Consider the following 21,295-nt stretch of genomic DNA (forward strand, 5'->3'; position numbering starts at 1 on the left):
GGGCTACTCAGTGGCGGAGGAACCCTCTCCGGCACCCGGGGCGGGACGCCGAGGGGCAGGGCAGCCCATACGAACTGTGCATGTGCAGCATCCCGTACAGAGTGCACATGCGCAGCAACCATACAGGCTACTGTGCATGCACAGTCCGTACAGAATGCCGTTCATGCACAGTCCGTACGGGGTGGTGGCCGTACGGGCTGCTGCACGAGTGGCATCCCATATGGACTGTACGGTCGCCGTGCTAGTGGCACCCATACAGACTGCGTGCACCCTCAGCCGCTCTACAGCTGGAGGGAGGCAGGAGCCATCTTGTCACACACACCCACACACACCCAGAGTGGCACCCGGGGTGGCCTGCCCCCTCCACCCCCTGCTTCGTATGCCCCTGGAGTTACTTTCTTTGCATGCAGAAAAATCCCAGTTTCAGTCTCCAGCCACAGTTGGGAATGTCCAACCCTGCCTGAAGCTGCTGCCGGTCAGTGTAAATAATCCTAACATAGGTGGACCAGGGTCCCTGCTTTCCACCAATGGGCACCAGGCATCACTAGCTGCATTCAGTGCAGCATCTGCATACTCATTTCTGTGTAATCTCACTTTTTCACTTTTTGGGATCAATTCTTTTTATTAAACTTTGAAATCTTTACATATATATTCCAGATTCCAAATTTGTTGTGCATTTCTCTTTAAACTTCGACTTCCTGCCTTTCCCTCCATGCTGTTCATAATCCCATCCCATTTATATACGGCATTCCAATAAACATTTCAACTAAGGCATATTCTTCTATTTCATATGTTATGTATCTTCTACTGGTGCTCATATTTCAAATCCTGCTCACGATTTCATGTGATTATGGTATTTTTTTCAGATATTCCAAAAAGGGCTTCCATTCTTCCATGAATAGTCCATCATGTTGGTTTCTACTTTTTCACTTTTTAAAGGCTATATGATTTGCACAAACCACCAACTTGGTCAGTTATTCTCCAAAGCTGAAAGATGCCCTGGGAATATTTTGCAACTGGGGGCCATGGATTTTACTATTTATTCTCTGGGTTCAGCCCATCAAAGCTTGGCAGGAGAAATGGCCATCATCAACAGAAAGGAGTAATTTTGCACTCACAGTATGTTATTAAAAAATTGACTTTAATAAAACAACAACAACAACAAAGCTTTCCTGACACATCGAGTCCACCCCAACTCAGACCATCCTTGCTTGATATTGTCATAACAAAGAAAAGTCAACTAGGATTATCACCGGGTGTAAAAATCAATAGGACATTATCGCTCAACCAAACAGAGCCAGAAAACTGTCTGCTACAAAGAGTTGTAAATACAGAGAGGGGAAAACCTGGAGGGACACACACACACACACACACACACACACACAAATCTGGAGGAGAGCAGACTGCAAAGCCAACAGCCACTTTGAGTCTCAAAAGGGACTGGTCACTGTTACTCTCATTTGAAAGCTAGGAGGCGGATGCACAATTCTGTCACACCTTGGATGAGTAATTAGCACTGTCTCGTTTCCTACCCACCCACAGTAATAACTGCACATCACACTGTGAAAACCCATCTAGTAAGCAGAACACTCTCCTTAGACGTAAACAGTCGCCTCCAAGGAATGCCAGCATTCGCAGAAATGGGGCCCGCAGCAAAATGTTGCAGCATGATGGAACACGCCATTCCCTCTTCCAGTGGCAGATCTTGGGGTCTTTAATTTCAGGGGTGCCCTGTGCAGCACCCAAATTTGATGCCCCTCCACCTCTTGTGCTCCACTATAAATAATAGCTGTGGGGTCCCTGGCAGCACCCCTAAGGTTCCACGCTCAGCATGACTGAACCCGTCGTGCTCCCCTAAATCACCCTCTGCCTCTTCCATTACATTTCCTGTTCGTTCATCTCCCAATCAGTCAGTTGGTATTCCAGTGTCATTGAGCATGCTCAGTTCTCACGGAGGTGTTTTGGGGGTCCCATCATTTAGTTTTGCTTGTTTGTTTGTTTTTGTAGTTCTGCAAATTTTGGTAGATACAGTGGTACCTCAGGTTACATACGCTTCAGGTTACATATGCTTCAGGTTACAGACTCCGCTAACCCAGAAATATTACCTCGTGTTAAGTACTTTGCTTCAGGATGAGAACAGAAATCGTGCTCCGGCAGTGCGGCAGCAGCAGGAGGTCCCATTAGCTAAAGTGGTGCTTCAGGTTAAGAACAGCTTCAGGTTAAGTACAGACCTCCAGAACAAATTAAGTACTTAACCTGAGGTACTATTGTACACCCCAAGCCTGCTGATAAAGGTAAAGGTAAAGGTACCCCTGCCCGTACGGGCCAGTCTTGACAGACTCTAGGGTTGTGCGCCCATCTCACTCAAGAGGCCGGGGGCCAGCGCTGTCCGGAGACACTTCCGGGTCACGTGGCCAGCGTGACATCGCTGCTCTGGCGAACCAGAGCCGCACACGGAAACGCCGTTTACCTTCCCGCTAGTAAGCGGTCCCTATTTATCTACTTGCACCCGGGGGTGCTTTCGAACTGCTAGGTTGGCAGGCGCTGGGACCGAACAACAGGAGCGCACCCCGCCGCGGGGATTCGAACCGCCGACCTTTCGATCAGCAAGCCCTAGGCGCTGAGGCTTTTACCCACAGCGCCACCCGTGTCCCTATAGCCTGCTGATAGCCTGCTGATATCTCCCTCTTAAATGTGGTTGGTGCCGTTCTGGCTACACAAGGACCAGTGCTTGGAGAACTGAGACCACTGTTAGTAGTTCTTAGGTGTGGGGTTTCTTTGACCCACCAGCTGTGGCTGAGTCATCCCTAGCAAGTGCAGCCAATAGCCAGGGGTGATGGGAGATGTAGTTCAGCACCATCCTCTCTATCAGGCTGGGGTGAGGTGCCATCAGCTGTGGGCCCTGGCAGGATGTTAAGTGCTTCTTCCAGTCCTGTCCAGAGCACCTAAAAACTCTCCAAGCATTGCCCAACGGGACTCTGGCATTCCAGATGAGCAGCTACTGCTGCGGGAACTGGCAGCGAAAGTTCACCAAGTCTGTCTTGCTGAAACAAGCGTGCCCGTCTCAAGCCTCCTGAGTGCCAGTCATCCACCCTTCGCTCCGTGGCACAGCACATGCCATCAAGCAAGAGCATCACAGAGGAAATGATTGTGCCACTCAGACGAGGCTGCCAGGCATGCTAATTAGCATTCATTAATGCCACTATTGTTTTAAGGCTCAAAAAGAAGAAATGCTGATGCTAATCCCACAGGCGTCCACATACACCCTGCTCCCAAAATCTCTCAGCTGGAGCTAACAGTGCTACCCCGGAGCTCAGAAATCTGGGCACCAGGGAGGACACACACGCACACAGAGTCTGGAAAATAAAGCCATGCCGTCCTCTTGCTCTGCGTCGATGCATGAACAGACACCTGCCTGCCCTCAGGAAGAGGAAATAACCTTTGAAGGGCAAGCGTTCGCAGGGAGCAAACCTGAAGCTGCGAGGCTCACAGTGGGGCAACGCTGTGCGGTTGATCAGCAAAACACCATATGCTATTGTTTTCTCAAATGCGGCCACCAGGTATTTGAGACAGAGCCGCTAAGGCACGGGGGCAGGAGCAAGGGCAGGCTGGAAGGAAACAGATGGGACAAAAAAAATAAAAATAAAAGAGAGGGAAGCTGGTATGGCAGCAGGAGTAATAAAGAATGGCTGCAGGAGGATTGGACTGAACCAGAGTTCAAGGGCACATGCCTTCCATGGAAATAAAATAGGGACGTGGGCTCCCAATAAGTTACCAGTTTGTTTCCAGGCCCAATATAAGGTGTTCACATTAGTGTTTAAAGCCCTAAGGACTCATGCCCCAAGTATCTGGTATGCTGCCTCCTGCCCTTCCAGACACCATGATGGGCAGAGATGGTATACTGTATTTTATGCTGTTTTTTGTTGTATCACAATTAAGTGTTTTAAATTTGTTGTTAGCCACCCTGAGCCCAGTTTTCTGAACCGGGAAGGGCGGGGTATAAATTAAAAAAAATTATTACAGTGGTACCTCGGGTTAAGTACTTAATTCGTTCCGGAGGTCCGTTCTTAACCTGAAACTGTTCTTCACCTGAAGCACCACTTTAGCGAATGGGGCCTCCTGCTGCCGCCGCACCGCTGTTCTCATCCAGAAGCAAAGTTCTTAACCCGAGGTACTATTTCTGGGTTAGCGGAGTCTGTAACCTGAAGCCTATGTAACCTGAAGTGTATGTAACCCAAGGTACCACTGTATTATTATTATTATTATTATTATTATTATTATTATTATTATCTTGGCATTTTGGCATTTATTACATTTTGGCACCTGGGGTGAACCACAAAATGGTACCTCTCCCTGCCAGGGAACAGTGAGGGGGTGAAGATCTACATTGGAAACAACAGCAGAAGGAGACCAGCAGTGCCTCTTCTTTGCCAGGAGGCCACTGTAGGGGTGGCATGAGAGGGGGCCTGCTGAGGTGGTGGCAAATCCAGCCTCTACGGAGCGTGCAGCCACAGCATCAGCAGCGGGCAATGCAGGGCTGTCTTTAGCATATGCACCGCCGGGGTGCAAAGATCCGCCCAGCACACCACCCCGGGGGGGGGCAGGTCAAAGTTGTTGAGTTTTTTGGTGGGGGGCGCAGCTCACAGTCTTCTCACATTTTTGAGATCATGTGAAAATGAAAGACATCACTAGGGGGTGGCGCGGGATACATTGATTCTGCAGCTCTTCCGCAAAAGAGAATGGAAATGACCCAGTGATCGCGGTCAACTGGTTGAACATCCCAGAGAGCTTAGGCAGCTTCAGCGGCGGACGCCTGGCGCCCCACAGAATTTGGCGCCTAGGTGCACCGCACCCCTTGCATCCCTGGGTAAAGACGCCCTGGGGCAATGCATTCCTTGGAGGCAAGATCTGCTGCCTCTGTGGATTCTGCCGGCTGAAGCAGTCGCCTCACTTTGCCCCATGAGTGGGCCAGCTTTACCTCTTGGTAGTTCCTTCTCCCTCAGAAGCTCAGGGTGGGTGGTGGCTTGGGAGAGGCCATTCTTTGCGACAGCCCCAAACTTGTGGAACCTGCCTTCACCACAGGGGTATGTCTGGTGAGGTCATTATACAGCTTGCAGTGAACGATGAAGATGTACCCCTTGACACTATTTTCAGGACCCACATATTGGGTCTGCATTTTTTGCCATTGTGAGTTCTTAAAGCTGCTTTCAGTGGGGCTTTATAAATTGAATAAGAATAAATGGATTCCTCCCCCGCCCCCTTCCTTGCACCTACACTCCAACTCAGCAATTATGCTTTGCCTATTAGCAATTTTCTCCTGGGGCACCGCAGCTCAAGTTACAAGCTCTCAATATTAAACAAGCATTTTGTGTTTGTGTCTCATTTTGCGCTTTCCAATAGGAAAGGCAAAAAAACCTGCTATCGCTAGGCTTCTTAGCGTGAGCTCTTTTTGCTAGTTGCCAGAACAGCCATCGGAGCCAGTGATGCTCTTATCCTTCCCTACATTCACAACCAAAGAGACAGTAAAGCAAAAATTGTTCTGCAGTGCTCTAAGATGTTGCTGGACTGCACCAGCCACAACCAGCACTGCCAATGGTCAGGGTTGATGGGAGCCACAGTCCAAAAACACCTTGAGGACCACAGGTTCCCACCCCAGCTCTAGAATCAAAGAGGCAAGTTGATAGGTAAGATGCAGATTTAGCAACATGTTGCTCTGACACCCTGGCTGATCAGCCTCTCACCTATGTCTTCCACAAATCTTTCACAGCAAATGCCGTTATATTTTCCTTCAGCTGGTCTTGAGACAACAAAGCAACCTGGATTGTTACGTTGGCTCAGCTATAGTAGCAGCTTCTAGATGATAAATGGGGAGCCTTTGGCTTCCCAGATCTCATTTTACTACAATTAGGGTTGCCATATTTCAAAAAGTGAAAGTCTGGACAAATTTTTTGGCAAAGTTGTTGAGCTTTTTCTTGGGGGGAGGGGCAAAGTTGTTGAGCTGTTTTGGCAAAATCACCCCAAAAAACTGATGTTTTGGAGCTACTTTTAAGGGAAATCAGCAAAAATGACACTGCAGACATGGGTTGCTCTATATCTGGATTTTCCAGGACATTTTTGCTGATTTCCACCTGGACACTGCTTCTGACTATAGTATTCCAGGTACATCAAGGAAATTCCAGACATATGGTAACCCTACTACAACCCCCAAGCCCAGTGTTAGAAATTCAGATATATCAGCTAATTGCCAAATGGCACCTTAAACCTAGGTCTCCACAACAGAATGTCTAGACGCTTTTCTTTTTACAGTGAGATTATTATTATTAATTTGATTCTATACCACCTTATATTTAAAATAATATATTTCAAAGTGGTTTACAACACATTAAAACATTGAATAAAACAATCCAGAATAAAACAAAATCAAGCTTCCAGGAAAATATTTCAGATCCTTCTCCAAGTGAAATTTTGTTTTACCCATATCTATTTACCTACTTAATTTAAAGAGTTGGCTGGGGCAACCCAGTCAGATGGGTGGCGTACAAATAAAAAAATATTGTTGTTGTTATATAGCTGCCCTATAGCAGAAGTACTCTAGGAAGCCAGTGTGGTGTAGTGGTTAGAGTGCCTAGGAGATCATGGTTCAATTCCTCACTCAGTCAGGAAGCTTACTGATTGACCTGGGTCCAGTCACAGTCTCTTAACCTGCCTCACAAGGTCATTTTAGGGATTCACTGAGATGGGAGTGAACCATATACAGTCGTACCCTAGATCTCAAACACCTTGGCTCCCAAACAAATTGGCTCCCAAATGATGGAAACCCGGAAGTGAGTGTTCCGGTTTTTGTTCCATTTTCAGAAGCTGAAGGTCCAGCTCAGCTTCTGCGACTTCCAATTGGCTGCAGGATGCTCGGAAGCCACACCTTGGTTTTCGAATGGTTCCGGGAGCATTCTGTTTGAGAACCATGGTACAACTGTACTTCTTGGAGACAAAGGTGGGATATAAATGCAGCAAATAAGCTCTTCTGCTTACCTGCTTAAGAAAGCTGGAGGGGCCAGCCAGATGGAGATGTCAATCACCAACCTGGCATCCACATGGTTGCAACTGGACCTGCTCCAGTCTTAAAACATGCCTTGCACCTGGGGAATTTCTAGCACTTCTCCCATCATAGCTGAACACTGGCCAAGCTGACTGAGGCAGATGGGAGTTGGAGTCCAGCAACAACTAGAGGACCACAGCTCAGTGGAGGCACATCTTCTTTGCATACAGAAAGTCTCAGCTTCAATCCCTGGCGAGACCTTCCTGAAACTCTGGAGGGCCGCTGCCAGTCAGCCCTGCTGAGCCAGATGGACCAAGGATCTAATTCAGCAGATGGTCTGGAGGCTTCTGTTCCAGCTGTTGCCAGACTACAACCCTGCAGGGTTCCTCACTGTTGCCCCTGCTGGCCGGTGCTGGAAGTTGGGAGTCTAACAACATCTGGAGGGCACCATGTTGGCTATCCCCCTCTAGAACACCCTGAACTGTGGAGATGCTCCTTCTGCACATCCCCCACCCACAATAACAACAGGCAGTTTGCTGGTCCATTAATCCAAACCACTGTGCTTGCTCATATCCACAAGGAAGCACCCGCACCTGGGAATTATGCACGGCATCATCAACAGCCATAAAAGCATGCTGCACAGCCCTCAGAATCCTGCGGCAGCATCTTTAAATAATCTCATTGAGAAACTCTTGAGTGCAAACTCCAAGCATCTGAGCTTTTAAGCCTTTTTCCCCCCCTAGAAAGGAAACACTTTTCCTGCTGCATTGGACCAAGAGGTGGAATTCGGCTTTGAGCATTAATCCACTGAACGACCCTGTGAGCGCCGTGTTTGGTAAATATTGCTGACAAGTGAGAGCAGGGAAATTATAGGGGAAGTTAAATGCCAGTAGGAGCAAGGAGAGTTAAAGCAAGAATAGAGGCCTTGCTGGGACCTGTTTTCCAGAGAACACGAGGAGGTTTCTGATTTAATATACTGAACTGGGGGAGCCCGTGATCATTCTCCCTCCCCTTCCCTTTTGCTAATTTCAGAGATTTTTTTCCTCTCCATCAAATATTGGAACAGGATTGTTTTCTTTTTTAAAAAAAATCACAGCATTGGAAAGGCTGCAGTACAGGAGTGGGGAGAAGGTTTTCCAATTTGAGGGCCATATTCCCCTCTAGGCAACCTTCCTAGGGCCTCATGCAAGTGATGGGTGGGGCCAGAGGAAAAAGTGGGCAGGGCCAGAAATGTAAATTTTACCTTTGTAAACACACACACACACCCCTACACCTTTCTATCTGAGGACGTTCAAAAATACATTCCAGCTATACATTCCAGCAATGCTCAAGAAAGGTGTAATGCAAGGGCAGCAAGGGGTGTGGTCTGCGGAGGGCCAAATAGAGATGCTTGAAGGGCCACATGCACTGTGCGCTCCAGGTCTACGGTTCCCCACCCCTGCTGCAGGAGATTTGAGGGTCTCCCAATTCAGTCCTTGCTACAAGAGCATCTGCTGCCAAAACAAAAAAATTCAGAAACACACACCTAAGCAAGGAGTCCAGATGATCCAGATAATAATTTTCTATAAAACAGAGAAAGACAAAAGACCAAAGTACAACTCAGTTTCAGGAACAGCCAGAAGACATAAACAAAGCCATGCATACACTGCAAACGAAAACTATCCTCAACCCATTTTTGAAGCCCCATTCACCTGTCAAGAGAACAGGAAGGTCACTGTGACTCAATAGGTGGACAGGAGTCATTTCACACATTTCAGGGGCAAAGCTAATATCTTGCCATAGTGTCATACCAGGATTAATTCTATGTTGTGGCTTTTCTTTGTATGTACCTGTAATCCAAAATACAAATCTATGTACTGGATTTTACATCAGTAGAAAAGGGCAGGGTATTTAGGGATAGAAGGATATGCTAATTTCAGTTCACTCTGTTTCACATTTTTCCAATCGTAAGTCCTGGTCTCCACATTTAGTAGCAATTTGCTTTTTTTAAAAAAAAAAGAATTATTCTGAAAATTCATCAGCATTTCAGAGTGAATTTTTCTTAACACATTTGTATAATGCAGCTTTGACTAGTACACACATTTTTTTCAAGCAATCTTCTGTAATATAATGCATATTTGTAAATTATTTCCTAATACGTTCATGTTCTTTCACACTCCCCCCTAAAATATGCATTTTTGCAAACACTGCTTAATTGGAGAATTGCATTGCAAAATTCGGTTTAGGGCAAATTTCAAAGGATGGCCCTGTTTCAGTTCCATATTGTTTTGTGATGTATGAACTTGACTTTAAGTGCACACTGAATAGGGTTTCTCCCCTATATATAGCTAATGATGAGAAGTCATGGTTCAGCAATGTCTAGAAGGCCACAGAATCCCCAAGGTAGAGATACAGCTTTCAACAATGTATACTGGTGCTTAGGGGAGGTCTGGGGCAGCAGTCAGTGCCAGCTCTGATATGGGGGGGGGCATGGCTTGAGCAAGCCAAGCTTGCTGGGCCCCTTCAAGGAACCTCTGCCACATGCACTTGCCCTATCTGTTTAAACCACCCAGAGCTTAATGTTTGCAGAAGATGCTGTTTCACTGCTTCTGCCTAGAGAATATTTTATCTGTTTCTTGCAACTGAGCTTTTAGTCTTGTTTCTGGGTTTTTTTATGATGGTTGTGAGTCATTCTGAGAATTTTAGAGAAGAATGGCATAAAAAGGTCCATTAATTGGGATTTATTTTGTGGGAGTTTTTAAAATAAAGGTTCAACAATTTCTATATATGCTCAACAGCAACTGATATACAGGGATAGTAAAAGAGAGAGGGATGTGCTCAAAGACGGTCACATGTTGTAAGATGCTGGAATGGGCCAGAAATATGGCTGCTCTCCCGGTCCTTGAGTTTTAATTATTTGCCAGTTAATTCAAGTAGAATTCGATTGGATTATTAAATAGCTCATGCCTTATGGACAATGAGTAATGGGGGCTTTGATTACCATTAGAATTGTTTGCTTGTGATAAGTGTCTCATGATTAAACTAACTCTGTGATTGTTGTGATTGATGAAGGACCATGTATTATCTAGGTTTGTTTATCATTATCATTATTTGATTGGGTTGTTCTGGCCTTGGGCATTAGTTTGCAGGGAGCCACATCTTGGTCTCTGCTACAAGCCAGAGGACTCAAGACTATTGGGACGTTGCACCTAGGGGTGTAGGAAGGCATTATTTTCCATTGCACACCCACCCACTCATATTCATCACATACAGAACTGTTTCCATTCTGCTGCAGTTCATCTTCCAGCACTGTCTGCTATGACAAATTACATTGTCCTTATGTTATTCAACCCCAATTATTTCAATGCAAAGTAAACATAATGCAAATGGGCGGCCAGGGAACGTGATCCATTGCATATCATTTGTGGTCTAAAAGCAACAGCAACAGCGAATGCTGATCGTATCCAATGGATTGATTTCCGTTCTGGACATGGGGTGAATAAACAAGCAGCAACAATTTCTCCTCCCATTTCTGCTTTTGTCGGAATTCTCCAACATCCCAAATTGCACCCCAGGAAGAACATTATTGTAAGTGGGTTGCGGGTGGAAAGGAGAGAGAGAGAGAAAGAGAGAGGGAGGGGGGAGGAGGGAGGAAGCAGCCTAGCCTCATCCATCAGCTAAAGAAGGAGCAGGGGCAGCAAGCTTGCTTCCTCCTCTTCCTCCCTGCAACTCTGATTGCCAGTTACCCTGGTATTGCAGAGCAAAAGGAAAGCTCACTCTGGCCCCATACATTGGCCAAGGAAGACTAAAGGCTGCTGAGTTATGTGGGTTTGCATATGCATGTGCTATTACAGTCATAAGATACTTTGAAGATCATTTGAGTGATCCTTTCATTGGACTGAAAGTCAGGATATATCTTTTTTTGAAAGAGCTCTTTTTATACAGCAAATAGACTCAAAGCCCGCCCTTTTAAAAATGGCAAAAAAAGTATTAAGGCAGGTATGGAGAACCTCCAGCCCTCTAGATGAACTACAACTCCCATCATCCCTGCCCATTGGCCATGCTTTCTGGGGCTGGTTAGAGTTGTAGTTCAGCAATGTCTGGAGGGCCAAAGGTTCCCCACTTGTATTAAGACAACTTATGATTCTAGTCCTCAAGAATGTAATGCAGAGCCTGATGGAGTTAATATTTTTATGCTAATTCGTCTCTCCCATCTGTACTCGCTCATATTTATAGTCTAACATAGGCACAAATCAAGGTTTGTCTTGTGCACAAAAGGCTATTGAAAGCACTACCCTTCAACCTGCTAGTTTCTTTGAAACACAGAGTGGGGCCTTCGGACTGGAGATGCACAGCCACAGATCGGCTAGTTGCTCAAACACAATCACTGTCCCCAGCTGGGCTACTATCCAGCAATTCTTTTGCAGGGCCTGGAGAATAGAATAAGCCTTGGGCTGTGGTAGGGTAGGGACTTTATTAGTTCTGTGATCTCCCTCACCTCGCCTCCCTTAATGGGCAACATGCCACTACATCATTGTTAGTGCAAAACAGCAGCTGAACAGCAGCCAGCACAAATAAATGGAAGCTGCTGCTAGACTCCCAACGGCTTTTTGCAATAGGATAAAATGTGTGATGCCAAAAGATTCTGGATAACTTTGTGAAGAGAAAAGCAAGAAGCATTTCTGACCTCCCGCACCCCACCCGGGACTTAAAAGTTGTTCCATCAACCAATCAGACTAGCTTATTAAACCACCGTTTGCACCAAGGTAAAATGAGAGGTCAGGAATAAGTACAATCTGAGCAGAGGAGGCTGGTCCATTAGGCTCACCTACCTGTCTTCTTATTTAAAACCAGCCCCTGGGGTGGCGCCATGGCACGGGCTGTCAGCTTCCTCCTCCTTTGTCCCAGTTTTTCGCTTGTAGAATTCATCTGGGAGGAGAATGAGGGCAAAGCTAGAATTGGCTCTGCCTGTCATTGGCTCCAGCGCCACCTACTGTTGGCCTCCCTGCCTTCTGCGCTATCTGCACCAGTGACCACAGACCACCACTGAATTGGAGGATGTGCATAAGAAAGAGGCAAAAATAACATCTTTTTTCTACATGGGAATTGCCATTCATTACCCTATGCAAAGGACGCGGGTGGCACTGTGGGTTAAACCACAGAGCCTAGGACTTGCCAATCAGAAGGTCCATGGTTCAAATCCCCGCAACTGGGGGAGCTCCCGTTGCTTGGTCCCAGCTCCTGCCAACCTAGCAGTTTGAAAGCACATCAAAGTGCAAGTGGTTAAATAGGTACCGCTCTGGCGGGGAGGTAAATGGCGTTTCTGTGCGCTGCTCTGGTTCGCCAGAAGCGGCTTAGTCATGCTGGCCACATGACCCGGAAGCTGTACGCCGGCTCCCTCGGCCAATAAAGCGAGATGAGCCCCACAGCCCCAGAGTCGGTCACGACTGGACCTAATGGTCAGGGGTCCCTTTACCTTTACCTTTTTACCCTATGCAAAGGTGTTCATACCTTGGATAGAGACCAGTTAGGAATAGCTGGAGCTAGGTTGAGAAACGGCAGCATCAAACATTTTTAATACCATGCAAGATAGGTAGAGTATGCATTTTGATAACATCACATGAACACCGATTAAAAATCCAGCGCTGAAAAATCAGTGAGCACACAGTAAACAGGAGTGTGAACACAGCCTGAAATTGGCTCGCAAGGCTTCTTTTGAGCACGAGGGATCATGTTTTTTCAGGGGCCTCTCCTTTCTTGGGAGGGTGAATCACTCCTTCCTTAGACACCATATTTACAAGTTGGGGGAGAGGCAGCCCTGGGCAACATCTCCTTCCTGTTCCTATAGCTGCACTAGCAGATGCTACTGCTGTTCCAGCGTCATCAGTATCTCCAGCTTCCCGCTATACCTGCTGCAACCCTGAGGCTAGGCTGCAGGGGGAAAGTGCAAAAACAAGGTAAGCTGCCATCTTCTGTCACAGGAACACCATGCAACGCTGACGTGTGTCAGTGAAGGAACTTCAAGCAAGCCAAAAGCAAAACGAGGGCTGGTAATGCGCTCATCTAACATAATTGGACCCAAGCAAGTCCCCAGGAGGTTTTCAATATATATATATATATATATACACATACACACTGCCAGAGTCGAAGCACCAGTGAGTGGAAGCCACAATCAGCCTCTTCCTCTTCTTCTTCTTCCTCCTCCTCCTCCTCAGAACAGATTTCCGCAAGGGCAGAATTTGCATCTTTTTAGCACAATACGACGTGCAGCAGTAGCTCGTTTCTTGCACCAGGAACAAGTTGTCAATATTGACCCTTCCCAAGTAAACCTGATGGTGCCACAGCTTATCCATATGCTGGCAAGATCTGGGTAAGATTATTGCAATGTATTGCAAGTGAAGGCTGCCTTACAAAGCCACTTGGAAAATCAGGAACAGAGGGGGCTGCCTTAGGACAGGTCAGATTATAGTCTTCTTCAGGGGTTACCAAAGTTGTAATTGTAAGGACACAGGATGCTGGCTTATACTGAGTCAGACCAACTGGTCCATCTAGCTCAGTATTGCCTGCACTGACTGGAAGGCTCTCCAGGGTTTCAGAAAGGAGTCTTTTCCTAGCCCTACCTGGAGATGCACAGGATTGAACCGGGGAACTTCTGCATGCAAGGCAGCCGCCTACTACTGAGTTATGGCCCTTCCCCCAAACCATTAAGAGACATGGTGTCATGTCATGACCATCAGCTCCCTCTTCTTCTGCTGGAACAAACATCTGGGAGAGAAGAGCAGCACAGCAGCCATCCCTCCAACAATACCTATTCCCATTCTCTGTGGACTGGATACTATGCTATTGTTTTTTTCAACAGCACAGCAAGGCTGGATCCGGCCAAAGACCCATTTAGTCTACCATCCTGTTCTCACCATGGCCAACCAGATGCCTCTGGGAAGTCCACAGATTCCCAGCGACTGGTTTTCAGAGGCAACTACTGCCTCTGACATTGGAGGGATAAATAGCCATCGTGGCCAGGATCATCTTCTTGGGATTTGCCCAATTGTCCAACAAAGGCCAGCATGGTGCAGACCTGAGCTGTCTCAGCAAGCCCTGAGAATGGCAGGAATGACACACACATCATGGGTGTCCTAGGCTGGCCTCTAGGGAAGCACAAATTCCTAGACCCATTCAATGAGAGGTCCAACTGTTTCTTTAAGCCTCCAGGGAAGAAGATCCCACCATTCCTTTGAACAATGTGCATCCTTGTGCTTAGGTAGCATCTCCTGGTATCCAGCCAAATTCTGCTCTGCCACAGCTCCAAACACATTGCTTCTTGTCTTTCTCTCCTGGGCTTTTGTAAACAGATGTTCCCTCTTTTCTTTACAACATCTTCTTTACAACATCGTCTTCATGTATATATGAGACAACTTCCCAGAGATGTTTTTCCCTCACTGGTGCCTAAAACTAGTGATGGACAGACCTGACAGTTTCGGTTTCTCCTTTTCCCTAGTCTTAAATTAAGTTTGCCCCATTTCCAGGCGATTTTAGAAATAGAGTCATCATGAATAATTTGTCATCATTTTTTAAGGGTACGTTTCTCCCAATCCCCACATGTTTGGATGCCAGTTTTGCCTTATATTTTTGCAAGCTATTTCCCCATATATTTTAATATCAAAGCAGTTTACAATAATATCTATAAATAATAAAAAACACATTAAACAATTTAAAATCAAAGTCAGTGAACTAACTATTATTAGAAAGACGTGCTCTTAATTGCGTTGCATTAACCTGGAAGAACAGGAAAGTTTTCAGCAGGTGTTAAAAGGTTGAAAGATGCTTGCTGCATCTGTTTTGGAAGAATATATAAATATCAAAATATTCAAATATCTAAAGGACTGTCACATGGAGGGGGAGCAAGCTTGTTTTCTCCTGCCTTGGAGGCTACGACCCAAATGAATGGATTCAAGTTACAAGAAAGGAGATTCCCACTAAACATCAGGAAGAATTTTCTGGTGGTAAGAGCTGTTCAACAGTGGAACGGGTTCCCTTGGGAGGTTGTGGACTCTCCTTCCTTGGAGCTTTTAAAGAAGGGATTGGGTGGCCATCTGTCATGGATTCTTTAATTATGATTCCTGCATTGAATAGGGTTGGACTAGATGTCCCTCAGGGGTCTCTTCCAGCTCTATAATTCTGTGACTCTATGAAGAACATGACTGGGCTGAATAATGATGGGGGTGAGGTTAAGCCTACAAGGGCCCCAGAAATATTTCCTCCTCAATGTGCCCCTTCATAACTACAAAGGGGGCTTCATATTTACCATAAACAAAGCCCAGAAAACAGGGGCAGGTAGAAGGTTATGGCTGGCTATTGTACCAGTCAACATGGTGCCCCCCACTCAATGTTGTTGGGCTCCACTCCCATCAGCCCCAGCCAGCATGGCCAATAACCTCATGCGGTAGTCGGAGGGCATCTTGTTGGCTAGTCCCGTTTCACATCAGTGACTTCTCTCAACAGGCTGTACCATGCTTTCATTAACTCAAGATAGGGGAATGTTGCAGCATAAATCAATGCTGTGTGCAGCCAGTGGAAAACGCCTCTGGCAAGGCCTAATCCTGTGGGAGGAATGCCTGGGGGCTGGTGTGAGAATAGGGATGGAGCAAGGGTAGCTAAGTGTTTAGATTTCCACCCACAGTGCCCCCGACTGATGCTCACAGGCGGACGGGAAGGGGGAGGCCATGTCTGTTGGCAACAGGCGGATGGATGCATTTGACCTCAAGGCCTGTGGCACAGTTCTGTGACAGAGGCCCTGAAGGAGGGCAGAGAAACCGGCATGTTTGGGAAGGGGGTGTTGTTCCGGGGCAGAGCACCTGCTTTTGTAAGTGGGGAGGTCCCAGTTTTGATCCTCAGCACCTCCAGTTAGAAGAAGAAGCAGGGAGCAGGCGATGGGAAAGACCCTTCTCACCCTGAGGTCCTGCAGAGCCGCTTCCTGACAGAGTAGACAATCCTCTGCCTGGTGACCAAAGCAACCTGAACTGCTATAAAGCCAATGTTTATGTCCCTATGGCAGGAAGATCAAACTTAATGTATATATATATATATATAGCTGGCTATATATATATATATATATATATATATATATATATATATAATTTCACATACACACACATATTCATGTCTACACTCTCTTTTGAGAGCCACCCACATCGACTAATTCAATTATCCCAACCGCAGCACTCGGCTTCCAAGCAGTACCTACTTATTATGTCAAGAGCATTTATTCAGGTAATTACGCAGGAAGTTGCAGCCTCTTTTGGGAGCAGAGATGCAGCTGATCCTCCATCCATCCCACCCACCCCCATCCCTGAAAACAGGCACAGCTCTCTGAAATAGAAGCATGTTGCGAGGCCCCAAGTTGCTTGCTCTCGGGCTGGTGCTACATGATCCTTCCCTGCTAGTGAACGTCAACTGGGGGGGCAGAGAGGGCAGCCCCCAACACACACACTTTGCCCCCAACACACACACACACACACACAGCATGTGGACCCATTCCAAGTCAAGCCTGGCCACCTTTCAGGCTGGCGTCGACTGAAAATGGCCAACGATTGCCCACCCCTGCAGGTGCCACTCACCCACCCATCAACCATGACAGGGTCACCCGCAGCGTTCGAAATTAGCCAGGTGCCAGGTGCATTTTGCAGCTGACCAAGTGCAACCAAGTGAAGATGCCTGGGCGCCAGGATACCACCTGACATCTCCCCCATCTGGAAGTGCATGATCATTTGATCGTGACTGTTTTCACACACTAATCCCACATTCTGTAGAATTCTATCCATGATATTTTATCTGCACAGTCAGAATGAATTTCAGTTAAGTGCCAGGAGCCTCAAGGTGCTGCATGATCTGCCCAGTTCCTCTAACTGTAGACTTTCAGGACACACACACAGCCCTGCTAATCACCCACCACAAGCTGGTAGTATTGCTCGAAGCTCATGCCTATAGGCTTCAATGGCCCCATCACACTGGTAAGTATAATAATACTGCTCTGCCCATATACAGTGGTACCCCAGGTTACAGATGCTTCAGGCTACAGGCTCTGCTAACCCAGAAATAGTACCTCGGGTTAAGAACTTTGCTTCAGGATAAGAACAGAAATTGTGCGGTGGTGGCACAGAAGCAGCGGGAGGCCCCATTAGCTAAAGTGGTGCTTCAGGTTAAGAATAGTTTCAGGTTAAGAACAGACCTCCAGAACGAATTAAGTTCTTAACCCGAGGTACCACTGTACAGATTAAAGCTAATGTCAGGGAAAGCATGCAAAACATATAATACACAAAGGCAACCTAAGTACAAGCTTTGCCCCAGCAAAGCTAAGAAGCAAGGGTGCCACAAACACTTTTTTTTTTGCAGCCACTTTCCTAGACAAACCTTTTTAAAAAAAATACAAAAGCAACCTATCATCCTTCTTGTTGAGTCTTGGTGCTGCTTTATTGATCTTATGCCACTCCATACGGTTTTGCGCTAATTTTCTTCTGGTGCCGCTTTCCTATCAATTGCTTTTCATTATCGTTTCGTTACATCTGTATTTTATCTACTTTTCATTGTTCTTAATTGTATCTGTATGTTATCGATTGGACTTGAGCAATGCCCAGAGGGCATGGTTAATTGGGTGGTATATAAATGCCAAAAACCATCCCAGCTGCGGCACTCGGCTTTTCAAGTCCAGGGTGAGATCTGAAGGCGGGCGAGGCCACCACTTTGCTGAAGCTAAGCAGGCTTGGGTCTGGGTCACTGCCTGGATGGGAGACTGCCTGGGAACCACACAATGCCACCTGAGATTCCAGGATAGGGGGAAAGGCTCCGTATAAATGCATGAACATTTATATGGGGGAAATGGGGAAGGGCAGTGCAGAAGATGCTAGTAGGTCCAATCACCATCATCTCCAGGTAAGGCTGGGGGGGAAAATTCCTGCCAGTCAGTGTACTGAGCTACAAACCCACTTCCTTCAAAAGGTTAGACTTCTGGTGGTAAGGCTGTGATGGAGAAATGCACTGGAAAGTTTGGGATGTCATGCACTTTGATGTAATCTAACCTCCCCGCGAGCAATTTGGAATCAATGCTCATTTAATAGCCAACATAGTCTAGTCTCCTTGCAAGCAAATCAGAATGAATGCTCATTAAATAGCCAGCATTGTTGAGCCACCCTGCAAGCAAAATCGGAATTAATGGCCACTAAATAGCCAACATATTCCAGTCTCTCCGCAAGCAAATCGGAATGAATGCTCATTAAACAGCCAGCATTGGCTCATCTCCCTGCAAAACAAATCGCAATGAATGCCCATTAAGTAGCCAATGCTATCTAACTTCCATGCAACACAAATCAGGATGAATACCCATTCAATAGCCAATGTTGTTTAACCTCCCTGAAAACAGATCAGAATGGATGCTCAATGAACATTTCATCTGTAAGCACCCCACAGCAAAAGCTCACCTCATCTGGGTACCCTTCGCCAAGCAGCCTATTCCATAGTTAAAGATACGCACAGAAAGGGATGGCTGAATGTGTCATCTTTGGCGTCTCTAGGTTTCTCATTTTTCCAGGCTTCCATTGCTTCATATTTCCACATCTATTTGCAAGAGGGGAATTTTAAGAGAGCCAGTGTGGTATAGTGGTTAAGAGCGGTAGACTTGTAATCTGGTGAACCGGGTTCGTGTCTCCGCTCCTCGACATGCAGCTGCTGGGTGACCTTGGGCTAGTCACACTTCTTTGAAGTCTCTCAGCCCCACTCACCTCACAGAGTGTTTGTTGTGGGGGAGGAAGGGAAAGGAGAATGTTAGCCGCTTTGAGACTCCTTCGGGTAGTGATAAAGCGGGATATCAAATCCAAACTCTTCTTCTTAAGTCCTCATGAAAATTCCTCTGTTTTAGTGTGAATTTCTCATGTGTTTGTATGCAATTTCGCCCAATATGCCCATTTTTGCAAACCAATTTCCCTTAACATACATTTTTGCTAACTTCTGCATTTTTATGTACACCTTAACTGAGCGTGTGCCTTTTTTGTGTGTGCACATTACCTGGCCAGAGAACTGTACTGCAAAATCTGTAGCGTTGCAACTATTGAAGGATGGCTGTGTTTTGCTTCGCAGATTGTTTCAGAAAATCCAGATTAACCAAGGTCACCTTTAAATGTTAACTGAATCAGATTTCTCACCCCTTGCCTATCAGAGAGCGGGTGAAGTTGTTGTGTAGCAGGCTGTGATTTTTGCCTTACAGAGAGTACCACATGATCATCTTCAAAGGCAAGCAAAGTTTTTCCACTGAGGAACACACAGACAAATACTTTTCCCCACAAAAGCCGCACAGACAGGCTTCTCCTGTGAAGAAATCAGTGAAGAAGAAACAGATAATAGTGACAAGGAAACAGAAGAAACCTCCACCCAGTCGCGCTCGCCAAGCAAGCCACAAATTGCTAGATATGGCTTCACCGATCTTGGTTTGGATTGAGTTGCACATAAACACAAGGGCATGTGCTGTGCTTGGTGAAGATGCACTATCCGATACCACTGGCTATGCTGAGATAAAAACCACAAACCACATTCCACAAACAAAACACCAGGACTGTATGGAGCCCACCAGATCTCTCCTTTCAGTAGCAAGTCACTTTGAAGAGAAAGAGAAAGAGGGGAAATCCCTCCCCATTCACAGGTATTCTCACCCCATCTCAAGAGCATGGGTGTGCTGATGATGAACATATGTTCTTGGGTGCCTGTGGGGCCAAAGGCACTACCCGCTATCATGAGCAGTTACCCCTCCTCACTCCAAACAAACAGACAAACCCACAACCCAGGGACATCTTACCCATAGACGTTAGTGGCGTGGGGCGCCGGGCCACCAGATTTTGGAGGGTGCCACAGATTGAGTATCCGGGAAGGAAAGTCAGGGCACGCTCCCTTCCCTGCTCTGGGGCAGCCCACTGCTCTCCTCTCAGCCACCCATCGGAGCATGCTGCATCCGGCTCAGGGAAGCCCCTTTGTGTCCCCTCCCGCCGGGGATGCCTGGGCGCCTGGCGGGTGTAATCAGGGTAGGCGTGGGGTGGGGCAGGCGTGTCTCTCCCACCCCTCTCTGGCCACATTGTTGCCTGTGCGCCTCCCTGCGGAGTCTGCGAGCGGAGCAGGGAAGCGCCCTGTGCAATCCCGGCGCCGAGCGAGGATGGGACAGCCGGTGAGCCACCTGATCTGCCTGCTGGCCCTCCTGTCATGCAGACTTCCCTGGACAGGGGTAGGTAAAGGGTGCCGGGTGCTTAGAGGGAGGCTTTGCGGTAGGACGCAGGAAGCCATCTGGGCTGCGATCCGGAAGCCTCTTACTTACATGCAGTGCTGAGTGCGCGTCGGACCACGCAATGTAAACGAGTCAGACCGAAGTCCGTCCCCCCCTTAAAAAGGTTGACAACTCTGGGAAATGGGGGGGGCGCCGGAGAGATATTTGCACCACAGCACCAGATACGCTTAAGACGGCCCTGCCACAACCACTTCATTTCATTATTCCAATTATTTTTCCAACATACACACATGTTTCATTATTCATTTATTTTAGATTGGTGTTTTGTTTTGTTTTTGTCAGATTCATTTTCATGGCCTTTTCTCTCTTCTCTTCTTGCCGCAACCACTTCCAGGCAGCCACCATTTAATTTTCCCAGAATGCCCCAAATGTTACTTCATTCTGATTGGGAGAAATGACAGCCTCCACTGGCAGCCACCAGTTTTTTCCCCCAGAATGCCCTGGAACGACACAGTGCCTGAGGCACTCTGGGAAAATAAAATGGCGGCAAATAACTATGGATGGAATAATGAAAATTAACTCATTTCTTACTCATGGCCTATTCAACAGTTTCATAGTAAGCCACCAGATCAGCCCATGGGCAAGTGGGTGAACAAAGTGTGTGGGGGGGTACTCTTTAGCCACTTTGCCAAGGGCTGCCTCTAACTCGGAGTAGGCCATGAATTTGAGGAACACAGTAGGGAACAAAAGTTGGGATGTAAGAAAGTAGTGGTTTTTGTTCCAACCTGCATTTCTCAGAAACAGAACTGTTTCCATTCCCCTACAGTTCAGTTTCTCCCAAATACTATGTTACTCATCTCACTGCCTGCTATTTTATGTAAATTACATAACTTATGCATCTATTTACGTAACATAAGAAACTTATATTCATTTCAATGTGAAGGGAACATCAAAGCAACATTTAAAAAGTAATTATGTGTTGCTCGCAGACTTAAAAACAGCCATTTTATCAACAAATATGG

General features: G+C 46.7%; 1 protein-coding gene across 10 annotated transcripts in view; it reads right to left on the bottom strand.

Moving 5' to 3' along the window:
• Nucleotides 1-21,295, bottom strand: part of PTPRU (protein tyrosine phosphatase receptor type U) — a 372,040-nt gene that overhangs the window by 317,590 nt on the left and 33,155 nt on the right. The window lies entirely within an intron of this gene.

Source organism: Podarcis raffonei, chromosome 8 (assembly GCF_027172205.1).
Source record: "Podarcis raffonei isolate rPodRaf1 chromosome 8, rPodRaf1.pri, whole genome shotgun sequence".
NCBI lineage: Eukaryota > Metazoa > Chordata > Lepidosauria > Squamata > Lacertidae > Podarcis > Podarcis raffonei.